The sequence below is a fragment of the Pristiophorus japonicus genome, chromosome 17, assembly GCF_044704955.1.
Source record: "Pristiophorus japonicus isolate sPriJap1 chromosome 17, sPriJap1.hap1, whole genome shotgun sequence".
In the NCBI taxonomy this organism is placed as follows: Eukaryota; Metazoa; Chordata; class Chondrichthyes; family Pristiophoridae; genus Pristiophorus; species Pristiophorus japonicus.
In genome coordinates this window covers 130,041,040-130,051,133 of record NC_091993.1, presented here as the reverse complement: position 1 = coordinate 130,051,133, position 10,094 = coordinate 130,041,040, and positions in this window count along the sequence as shown.

The following is a 10,094-nucleotide window of genomic DNA, read 5'->3' as shown; positions in this document are numbered from 1 at the left end:
CCTAATTTACATACTGAAGGAACCGAATGCCTGCTTTAGCTGCCCGCCCGGGATGCCACAATAAAAGGCCCCCATGAATGGGGCAGATTCGGTTCCCAAGACCTGAGTGCCCTTCACTTACCTGGCCATTATTACGGTTATTCTCTTCAGTGCTGACCATGGATGACTTCACAGATGAGTTGAATCCTGTCCTCACCCGATATCCTGGAACACATATACGCTCATCGGGTAAGGAGCAGGAATGGCAATCCTGGCTGATTTTCCCTTCTCTGATCTAGGACCATTGAAGCCGATTACAGCACATCTCCAGTGCACAGCTGAAATACGCTGACCAGCTTTGGCCAATGGTCAACCCTGGGGCCTGTGGCTCCTGATGGCCATTCACGTCACACCTCACCAACAGAGCCCTGCGGGAAGTCTGCATTAATATTCACGTTTCTTTGATCAATGGCCTTGTGGTGGGTACATTTCCCCTTCTCTATTATCCTGTAACATTCTACCCCTTTCACTCATCCATCTGCCTTGACAACGTCAACCTTGAGATGCACAGCCCTCCCACCCAGGGCTCCTTGTGAGCAACCAGAGAGTGACCCTTGACCACCCAGGACTGACAACCCTCCTGATCCCCCCCTCCTGATCCCACCTCCTGAGGCCCCCTCCTGACCCCCGCTCCTGAGCCCACCCTCCTGAGCCCCCATCCTGCTGAGAAGCAGCTTTTGTTGGACCTTACGCTGGATAACTGGCCCCTGAGACACTGCGAAGTGTTCCCCTGACACGTTGCCTTGGTGATCACGCAGCGGAGTCTGCCGTTTCCGCACTTGCTTCCCGTGGAGTCATAAGATCATAAGAACATAAGAACATAAGAATTAGGAACAGGAGTAGGCCATCTAGCCCCTCGAGCCTGCTCCGCCATTCAACAAGATCATGGCTGATCTGGCCGTGGACTCAGCTCCACTTACCCGCCTGCTCCCAGTAACCCTTAATTCCCTTATTGGTTAAAAATCTATCTATCTGTGATTTGAATACATTCAATGAGCTAGCCTCAACTGTTTCCTTGGGCAGAGAATTCCACAGATTCACAACCCTCTGGGAGAAGAAATTCCTTCTCAACTCGGTTTTAAATTGGCTCCCCCGTATTTTGAGGCTGTGCCCCCTAGTTCTCGTCTCCCCGACCAGTGGAAACAACTTCTCTGCCTCTATCTTGTCTATCCCTTTCATTATTTTAAATGTTTCTATAAGATCACCCCTCATCCTTCGGAACTCCAACGAGTAAAGACCCAGTCTACTCAATCTATCATCATAAGGCAACCCCCTCATCTCCGGAATCAGCCGAGTGAATCGTCTCTGTACAACCTCCAAAGCTAGTATATCCATCCTTAAGTAAGGTGACCAAAACTGCACGCAGTACTCCTGGTGCGGCCTTACCAATACCCTATACAGTTGCAGCAGGACCTCCCTGCTTTTGTATTCCATCCCTCTCACAATGAAGGCCAACATTCCATTCGCCTTCCTGATTACCTGCTGCACCTGCAAACTAACTTTTTGGGATTCATGCACAAGGACCCCCAGGTCCCTCTGCACCGCAGCATGTTGTAATTTCTCCCCATTCAAATAATATTCCTTTTTACTGTTTTTTTCCCAAGGTGGATGACCTCACATTTTCTGACATTGTATTCCATCTGCCAAACCTTAGCCCATTCGCTTAACCTATCTAAATCTCTTTGCAGCCTCTCTGTGTCCTCTACACAATCCGCTTTCCCACTAATCTTTGTGTCATCTGCAAATTTTGTTACACTACACTCTGTCCCCTCTTCCAGGTCATCTATGTATATTGTAAACAGTTGTGGTCCCAGCACCGATCCCTGTGGCACACCACTAACCACCGATTTCCAACCCAAAAAGGACCCATTTATCCCGACTCTCTGCTTTCTGTTAGCCAGCCAATTCTCTATCCATGCTAATACATTTCCTCTGACTCCGCGTTCCTTTATCTTCTGCAGTAACCTTTTGTGTGGCACCTTATCGAATGCTTTTTGGAAATCTAAATACACCACATCTATCGGTACACCTCTATTCACCATGCTCGTTATATCCTCAAAGAATTCTAGTAAATTAATGAAACATGATTTACCCTTCATGAATCCATGTTGCGTCTGCTTGATTGCACTATTCCTATCTAGATGTCCCGCTATTTCTTCCTTAATGATAGTTTCAAGCATTTTCCCCACTACAGATGTTAAACTAACCGGCCTACAGTTACCTGCCTTTTGTCTGCCCCCTTTTTTAAACAGAGGGATTACATTAGCTGCTCTCCAATCCGCTGGTACCTCCCCAGAGTCCAGAGAATTTTGGTAGATTATAACGAATGCATCTGCTATAACTTCCGCCATCTCTTTTAATACCCTGGGATGCATTTCATCTGGACCAGAGGACTTGTCTACCTTGAGTCCCATTAGCCTGTCCAGCACTACCCCCCTAGTGATAGTGATTGTCTCAAGGTCATCCCTTCCCACATTCCCGTGACCAGCAATTTTTGGCATGGTTTTTGTGTCTTCCACTGTGAAGACCGAAGCAAAATAATTGTTTAAGGTCTCAGCCATTTCCACATTTCCCATTATTAAATTCCCCTTCTCATCTTCTAAGGGACCAACATTTACTTAATCACTCTTTTCTGTTTTATATATCGGTAAAAGCTTTTACTATCTGTTTTTATGTTTTGCGCAAGTTTACTTTCGTAATGTATCTTTCCTTTCTTTATTGCTTTCTTAGTCATTCTTTGCTGTCGTTTAAAATTTTCCCAATCTTCTAGTTTCCCACTAACCTTGGCCACCTTATACGCATTGGTTTTTAATTTGATACTCTCCTTTATTTCCTTGGTTATCCACGGCTGGTTATCCCTTCTCTTACCGCCCTTCTTTTTCTCTGGAATATATTTTTGTTGAGCACTATGAAAGAGCTCCTTAAAAGTCCTCCACTGTTCCTCAATTGTGCCACCGTTTAATCTGTGTTTCCAGTCTACTTTAGCCAACTCTGCCCTCATCCCACTGTAGTCCCCTTTGTTTAAGCATAGTACGCTCGTTTGAGACACTACTTCCTCACCCTCAATCTGTATTACAAATTCAACCATACTGTGATCAGTCATTCCGAGAGGATCTTTTACTAGGAGATCGTTTATTATTCCTGTCTCATTATACAGGATCAGATCTAAGATAGCTTGCTCCCTTGTAGGTTCTGTAACATATTGTTCCAAGAAACAATCCCGGATGCATTCTATGAATTCCTCCTCCAGGCTACCCCGTGCGATTTGATTTGACCAATCGATATGGAGGTTAAAATCCCCCATGATTACTGCCGTTCCTTTTTCACATGCCTCCATTATTCCCTTGACTGTTGCCCGCCCCACCGTGAAGTTATTATTTGGGGGCCTATAAACTACGCCCACCAGTGACTTTTTCCCCTTACTATCTCTAATCTCCACCCACAATGAATCAACATTTTGGTCATTGGAGCATCCCGCTTTGCCCCTGCACATCGCCAACCGTGAATCTCTGCAGGCTGGACAGGAGCAGCCACGGAGAGCTGGTCTGCCATAGACAAGCACAGAGGCCCAGGGTGAGAAGACCACATGCTCAGACATAGACCTGGATGGAACAGCAGAGGGAGCGCAGCGAATGGCCATGGAGCGATCTGTTAACAAGGCCAAGAATTTCTGTTTGTTGTATTGGGAATAGGATGGCCATAAAGGTGGAGAGAACAGGAGTGATGACTGAGGGCCGAGGGAGTGAGGGGCGAGGGAGTGAGGGGTGAGGAAGTGAGGGGTGGGTGAGGGAGAGAAGGTTGAAGGAGTGAGGGGGTGAGGAATCAAAGGGCAAGGGAGTGATGGGCGAGGGTGTGAGGGGCGAGGGAGTGAGGGGTGAGGGAGTGAGGGAGTGAGGGGCGAGGCAGTGAGGGAGTGATGGGAGAATGAGTGAGGGGAGAGAGAGTGAGAGGTGAGGGAGTGAGGGATGAGGGAGAGAGGGATGAGGGAGTGATGGCGAGGGAGTGAGGAGTGAGGGAGTGAGAGGCAAGGGAGTGAGGGTGAGGGAAAGAGGGGTCAGGGAGTGATGGGAGAGGGAGTGAGGGTGAGGTAGTGAGGGATGAGGAAGTGAGGGAGTGAGGGACGAGGGAGTGAGGGGTGAGGGAATGATGGGCAAGGGAGTGAGGGGCGACGGGGGGGTAGGGTGAAGGGGGAGGGGCATTGGGGGAGCGGCGATGGGGGGGAGGAGCAATGGGGAGGTGTGGGGTAATGGGGGGAGGGGCGAAGGGGGATGGGGGGGGAGACGGGAGGAGGGGCGAGTGTTATCCGTACTCCTGTTTCACGAAAGAAAGACTTGCATTTATATAGCACCTTTCATGACCACCGGACGTCCCAAAGCGCTTTACAGCCAATGAAGTAAATTTGGAGTGCAGTCACTGTTGTAATGTGGGAACTGCAGCAGCCAATTTGTGCACAGCAAGCTCCCACACACAGCGATGTGATAATGACCAGATAATCTGGTTTTGTTCTGTTGGTTGAGGGATAAATATTGGCCCCAGGACACCGGGGATAACTCCCCTGCTCCTCCTCAAAATAGTGTCATGGGATCTCTTACATCCACCTGAGAGAGCAGACGGGGCCTCGGTTTAAAATCTCATCCGAAAGACGGCAACTTGGACAGTGCGGCGCTCCCTCAGTACTGCCCCTCTGACAGTGTGGCACTCCCTCAGTACTGCCCCTCCGACAGTGCAGCACTCCCTCAGCACTGCCCCTCCGACAGTGCGTCGCTCCCTCAGTACTGCCCCTCTGACAGTGCGGCACTCCCTCAGTACTGCCCCTCCGACAGTGCAGCACTCCCTCAGCACTGCCCCTCCGACAGTGCGGCACTCCCTCAGTACTGCCCCTCCGACAGTGCGGCACTCCCTCAGCACTGCCCCTCCGTCAGTGCGGCACTCCCTAAGTACTGTCCCTCTGACAGTGCGGCACTCCCTCAGCACTGCCCCTCCGACAGTGCGGCACTCCCTCAGTACTGCCCCTCTGACAGTGCGGCACTCCCTCAGTACTGCCCCTCCGACGGTGCGGCACTCCCTCAGTACTGCCCCTCTGACAGTGCGGCACTCCCTCAGTACTGCCCCTCCGACAGTGCAGCACTCCCTCACTCCCTGGGAGTGTTAGTCTGGATTTTTGTGCTGAAGTCTCTGGATTGGGGCTTGAACCCACGACCTGCTAACTCCGAGCTAAAGGCTGTAATACACTGAGCCACATGCTAAGTTGCAGGAGTAGATTGGGGAGATTTAGTTTTTCTGTCTCCCATGATATCGTCACAAACAGGGTTTCCCATTGTGCGTGGCTGGGGAACGATTGTCCTCTCACATATACTGCTGTGGCCAATGCGGACTTGACGCGAGCCAGGGGTTAATGAGAACTCCAGTGCATGCTGAGCATTGCCAAGGATTGGGAAGGTATGCTGTGTGAGCATTTGTTGGTGTGGTTTGGGCACCTCACTGTTTGTTTTGGCCAAGGATGTAGCCAAGTGCTGTAACAGACGTGTGGTGGAGAGTCTCCATGACACGCTCACAGTTCCTGATTCCAATTAGGCTGTGTGATTGTAGGAACCTCCCTGCACACTGGCAACACTTTCTCTGCTCCCAGATTACTCTGGGATTGCTGTGTGTGAGCGGGTGACTGAACGTGGCCTTGGAAAGATCAAACTCGTGCTCGTATTCACTTCCAGAAACCAGTGTGACTTTTCCAGCATTGACTTTTCAAATTCATTGAAAATCTTCCAATTGTTTTAATCTTACCTGCCAGTTTTCAGGAAAGAAAAATATTTTCCTTGTTTGGCTGCTCCCTCCCTTCCTGCTGAGGTCATTCTCCAGCCAAAAGGCATCTCAGGCCACCTGCAAATGGCCTTAGCTCTCCCCGCATCGCACTGTACCTTAAGCACTGCTCAGTCCCCGCTCCCTCTCAAGTGTCAGTCGTGGGACAGTGGGCAGCGCTCTCGCCTCGTCTCGCCTCGCCTCAACTCGCCTCGCCTCGCCTCGCCTCGCCTCGCCTCGCCTCGCCTCGCCTCGCCTCGCCTCGCATCGTCTCGCCTCGCCTCGCCTCGCCTCGCCTCGCCTCGCCTCGCCTCGCATCGTCTCGTCTCGCCTCGCCTCACCTCGCCTCGCCTCGCCTCGCCTCGCCTCGCCTCGCCTCGTCTCGCCTCGCCTCATCTCGCCTCGCCTCGCATCGTCTCGCCTCGCCTCGCCTCGCCTCGCCTCACCTCGTCTCGCCTCGCCTCACCTCGCCTCGTCTCGCCTCGCCTCGCCTCGTCTCGCCTCGCCTCACCTCGCCTCGCCTCACCTCGCCTCGCCTCGCCTCACCTCGCCTCACCTCGCCTCGTCTCGCCTCGCCTCGCCTCGTCTCGCCTCGCCTCACCTCGCCTCGCCTCGCATCGCCTCGCCTCGCCTCACCTCGCCTCGCCTCGCCTCGCCTCGCCTCGCCTCACCTCGCCTCGCCTCGCCTCACCTCGCCTCGCCTCGCATCGTCTCGCCTCGCCTCACCTCGCCTCGCCTCGCCTCGTCTCGCCTCGCCTCACCTCACCTCGCCTCGCCTCGTCTCGCCTCGCCTCGCCTCACCTCGCATCGTCTCGCCTCGCCTCACCTCGCCTCGCATCGTCTCGCCTCGCCTCGCCTCACCTCGCCTCACCTCACCTCACCTCACCTCGCCTCACCTCGCCTCACCTCGCCTCACCTCGCCTCGCCGCCACATTGTGGCTTCCAGTCCCACTCCAGCACTTTGAGCAAATAATCCAGGCCGACACTGGGCCGACCGCACTGGTGGTTTCCGGATACGGCCGGGAACCCAAGTCCCGCCTGCCTTTGCAAGCGGGTGCTAAAGATCCCGTGGAACTATTTGAAGAAGAGCAGAGGAGTTCTCGTGGTGTAAAAACCAGAAAATGGTGGAAACACTCAGCGGGTCAGGCAGCATCTGAGGAGAGAGGGACAGAGCTAATGTTTCAGGCCGGTGACCCTTCGTCAGAACTGGAAAAGTTTGAGATGTAACCGATTGTTGAGGAAGTGCAGGGGCAGGGAAAGTGGGAGGGGAGGATACAGCTCAAGGGAAGGTCTATGATAGTGTGGAAAGCAGGAAAGATTAGAGAGACGCAAGGAATGATGGGCTGAAATGGGATGGCAATGGGACAAGTTAGGAAACTAAAGATGGGTCTAGATAGGGTGTGAACGGTGGAATTATCACCAGCTGCCGTGGGAAAGAGAGAAAGGGGGGGAGCGGGGGGGAGGGAGGAGGGGAATTCTCTCTCTGCAGATGCTGCCCGACCCGCTGAGATTTCCAGCATTTTCTGTTTTTATTTCAGATTCCAGCATCCGCAGTATTTTACTTTTGTTCTCCTGTGTCCTAGTCAACATTCCTTCTCCAACCAACACCTCCAGGCACAACAAAGACTGGCATTTATAAAGCGCCTTTAACGTGGTAAAACATCCCAAGGTAGCATCATCAGACAAAAAACAGATGACTTTGTCAATCTATGGTATCATGCTGTGTGCAAATTGGCTGTCGTTTCCACTCTGTAACTTCAGGGTTAATCATTGGTTGTTGAGGACCTCGGGGTGTGCTGAGGGTGTGATGAGGAGCTCAGTTAATGCAAGTTCTTTCGTTGGGGCAGTGCCCTGCCTGACCAATCCCCCTCCTGGGACACTGCTAACCGCTCGGCATTGACCAGGGCAGGGCCAGCTTTCATTCCAGCTCTGCGCTCAGTTAGCTAATCTTGTTGGGTGGGCAGTGTGAGAGCTATGTCAGGGGGGCTGTGCAGTCCAGTGACCAACTGCCCTGAGATTGGTTGGATATTGAATCAGGAGCAGCTACAGTAACGCTAAGGTCGAACAGTCTGATGACATTTACAGACAGGTCTCACAAGTGAAGGACGCTTCATTGGCTGAGGTAACATCGGAGCAAGAGGAGGCTATTCAGCCCCTTGAGTCTGTTCCGCAAAGCCATCAAATCATGGCTGATCCGTATCTCAACTCGAGTTACTCTCCTTTGGCCCACATTCCTCGATACCCTGACCCAACAAAACTGTTCCAGCTGACCCCCAGGATCCAAAGCCTTGGGGGGAGAGCGTTCCAGATTCCCACTGCCCTTTGTGTGAGGAAGTGCTCCTTGACATCACCCTGAATGGCCGGGCTCTAAGTTTAAGATTATCATATATTCAAAAAGGAGTTAGATGAAGTCCTTACTACTCGGGGGATCAAGGGGTATGGCGAGAAAGCAGGAATGGGGTACTGAAGTTGTATGTTCAGCCATGAACTCATTGAATGGTGGTGCAGGCTCGAAGGGCCGAATGGCCTACTCCTGCACCTATTTTCTATGTTTCTATATTTCTATTTCCCAATAAATGTTTCTCTGTATTTGTCTCAGCGAATCCTTTAAGCATTTTAAGCACCTTGATCAGATCACGTCAAGAATTCAGGGAGTGCTGAGAATGTGGAACTCGCTGTCACAGGGAAGGGTTGAGGTGAATAGTATCGATGTATTTAAGGGGAAGCTGGATAAACACATGGGGGAGAAGGGAATAGAAGGAGATGGTGATGGGGTGAGATGGAGAGGGGTGGGAGGGGGCTGGTGTGGAGAATAAATCCCGGCACGGAGCAGTGGGCCCAATGGCCTGTTCCTGCACCGAACACGCGATGTAATTTGCTGCAACCCTTCAATCTCCTAAACCCAAGAGAACACAGGCCGAGTTTATGCAACTTTATTGTAACATTCCGAAGAAAGGGAAGATGATTGGAAAAGAAACCAAACCTGTGGCTTTGGAGCGGAATGGTGCTGCAATCGGTCAGAAGGTTAAGCACGGGTTATCAGCACAAGACACAGCTCGGCCCTGTGCAGGCAGTGCTGAGGATACCGTTCGATTGGTCCAAACCACAGCCCAATGTGCAGAGGCCCGGAACCAAGCAGAACAGTGAAGCACGGAATCTGGGTGGGGTTATTTCTCACACTCAGTGTGTGGGACTCGCCAAGCTTCCCCTGTACTGCCCCGTAGCGCGTGGTCCAAGGCTCACTAACGCACAGAGACTGAATCATTTCCCCACGTTAAATATATTTGTTTTAGTGGAGCAATTGTTTATTGCAGTTTCTGCTGAGAGTTAGTGAATTATTCAATGGTGCGAGACGAGGAATTGCAAATCTCCCCTCTGTACTTCTAGTTTACAGAATCCTGTACAAAGGCTATAATGTTAAACAAGATTCTCGATTCACTGAGCATACAGTCGTCACTGAGCAGAAATACACAACAGCTCATTCCCGGGAGATCGGCAATATCCCGGAATACCTGTGATAACCCAGCATACAACAACAACCACCCTGTATTTATATAGCACCTTTAACGTAGTAAAACATCCCAAGGTGCTTCACAGGAGCAATTCTCAAACAAATTTGACACCGAGCCGTATAAGGAGATATTAGGGCAGGTGACTAAAACTTTGTCAAAGAGGTAGGTTTTAAGCAGCGTCTTAAAGGAGGAGAGAGAGGCGGAGGGTTTAGAGGAGGGAGTTCCAGAGCTAGGCCAGGCAGCTGAAGGCACGGCCACCAGATGGCTGGAGCGATTATAATCAGGATACGCAAGCGGCCAGAATTGGAGGAGCGCAGACATCTCGGAGGGTTGTGGGGCTGGAAGAGGTTACAGGGATAGGGAGGGGTGAGGCCATGGAGGGATTTGAAAACTAGGATGAGAATTTTAAAGCAAACAGGTTATTTAACTTGGCCCGTAAGCTTATAACTGGAGGGCATGACTACAAGCCTGCAGTAAGACTTGAGATGAGAATAATTCCTCTCCACCCCCCAGATGTATGTGAAATAGAATACTCGATAAAGCATTTAATGCTAAGAGCCAGACAAATACCTAGTTAAGATGGCCAGAAGCTCAAGTACAACATGGGGTTCATTGAAAGCTGTGTTGAAATCCAATGGTTTCAAGCTCCTGGGACCATAGAAGAGACAAGGCAGGAGCGACAACCCTATACATTGGGTTAGACTTTCCCAAGAGCCCCTCAACGCCCGATTGCTGCCCAGAAAAACC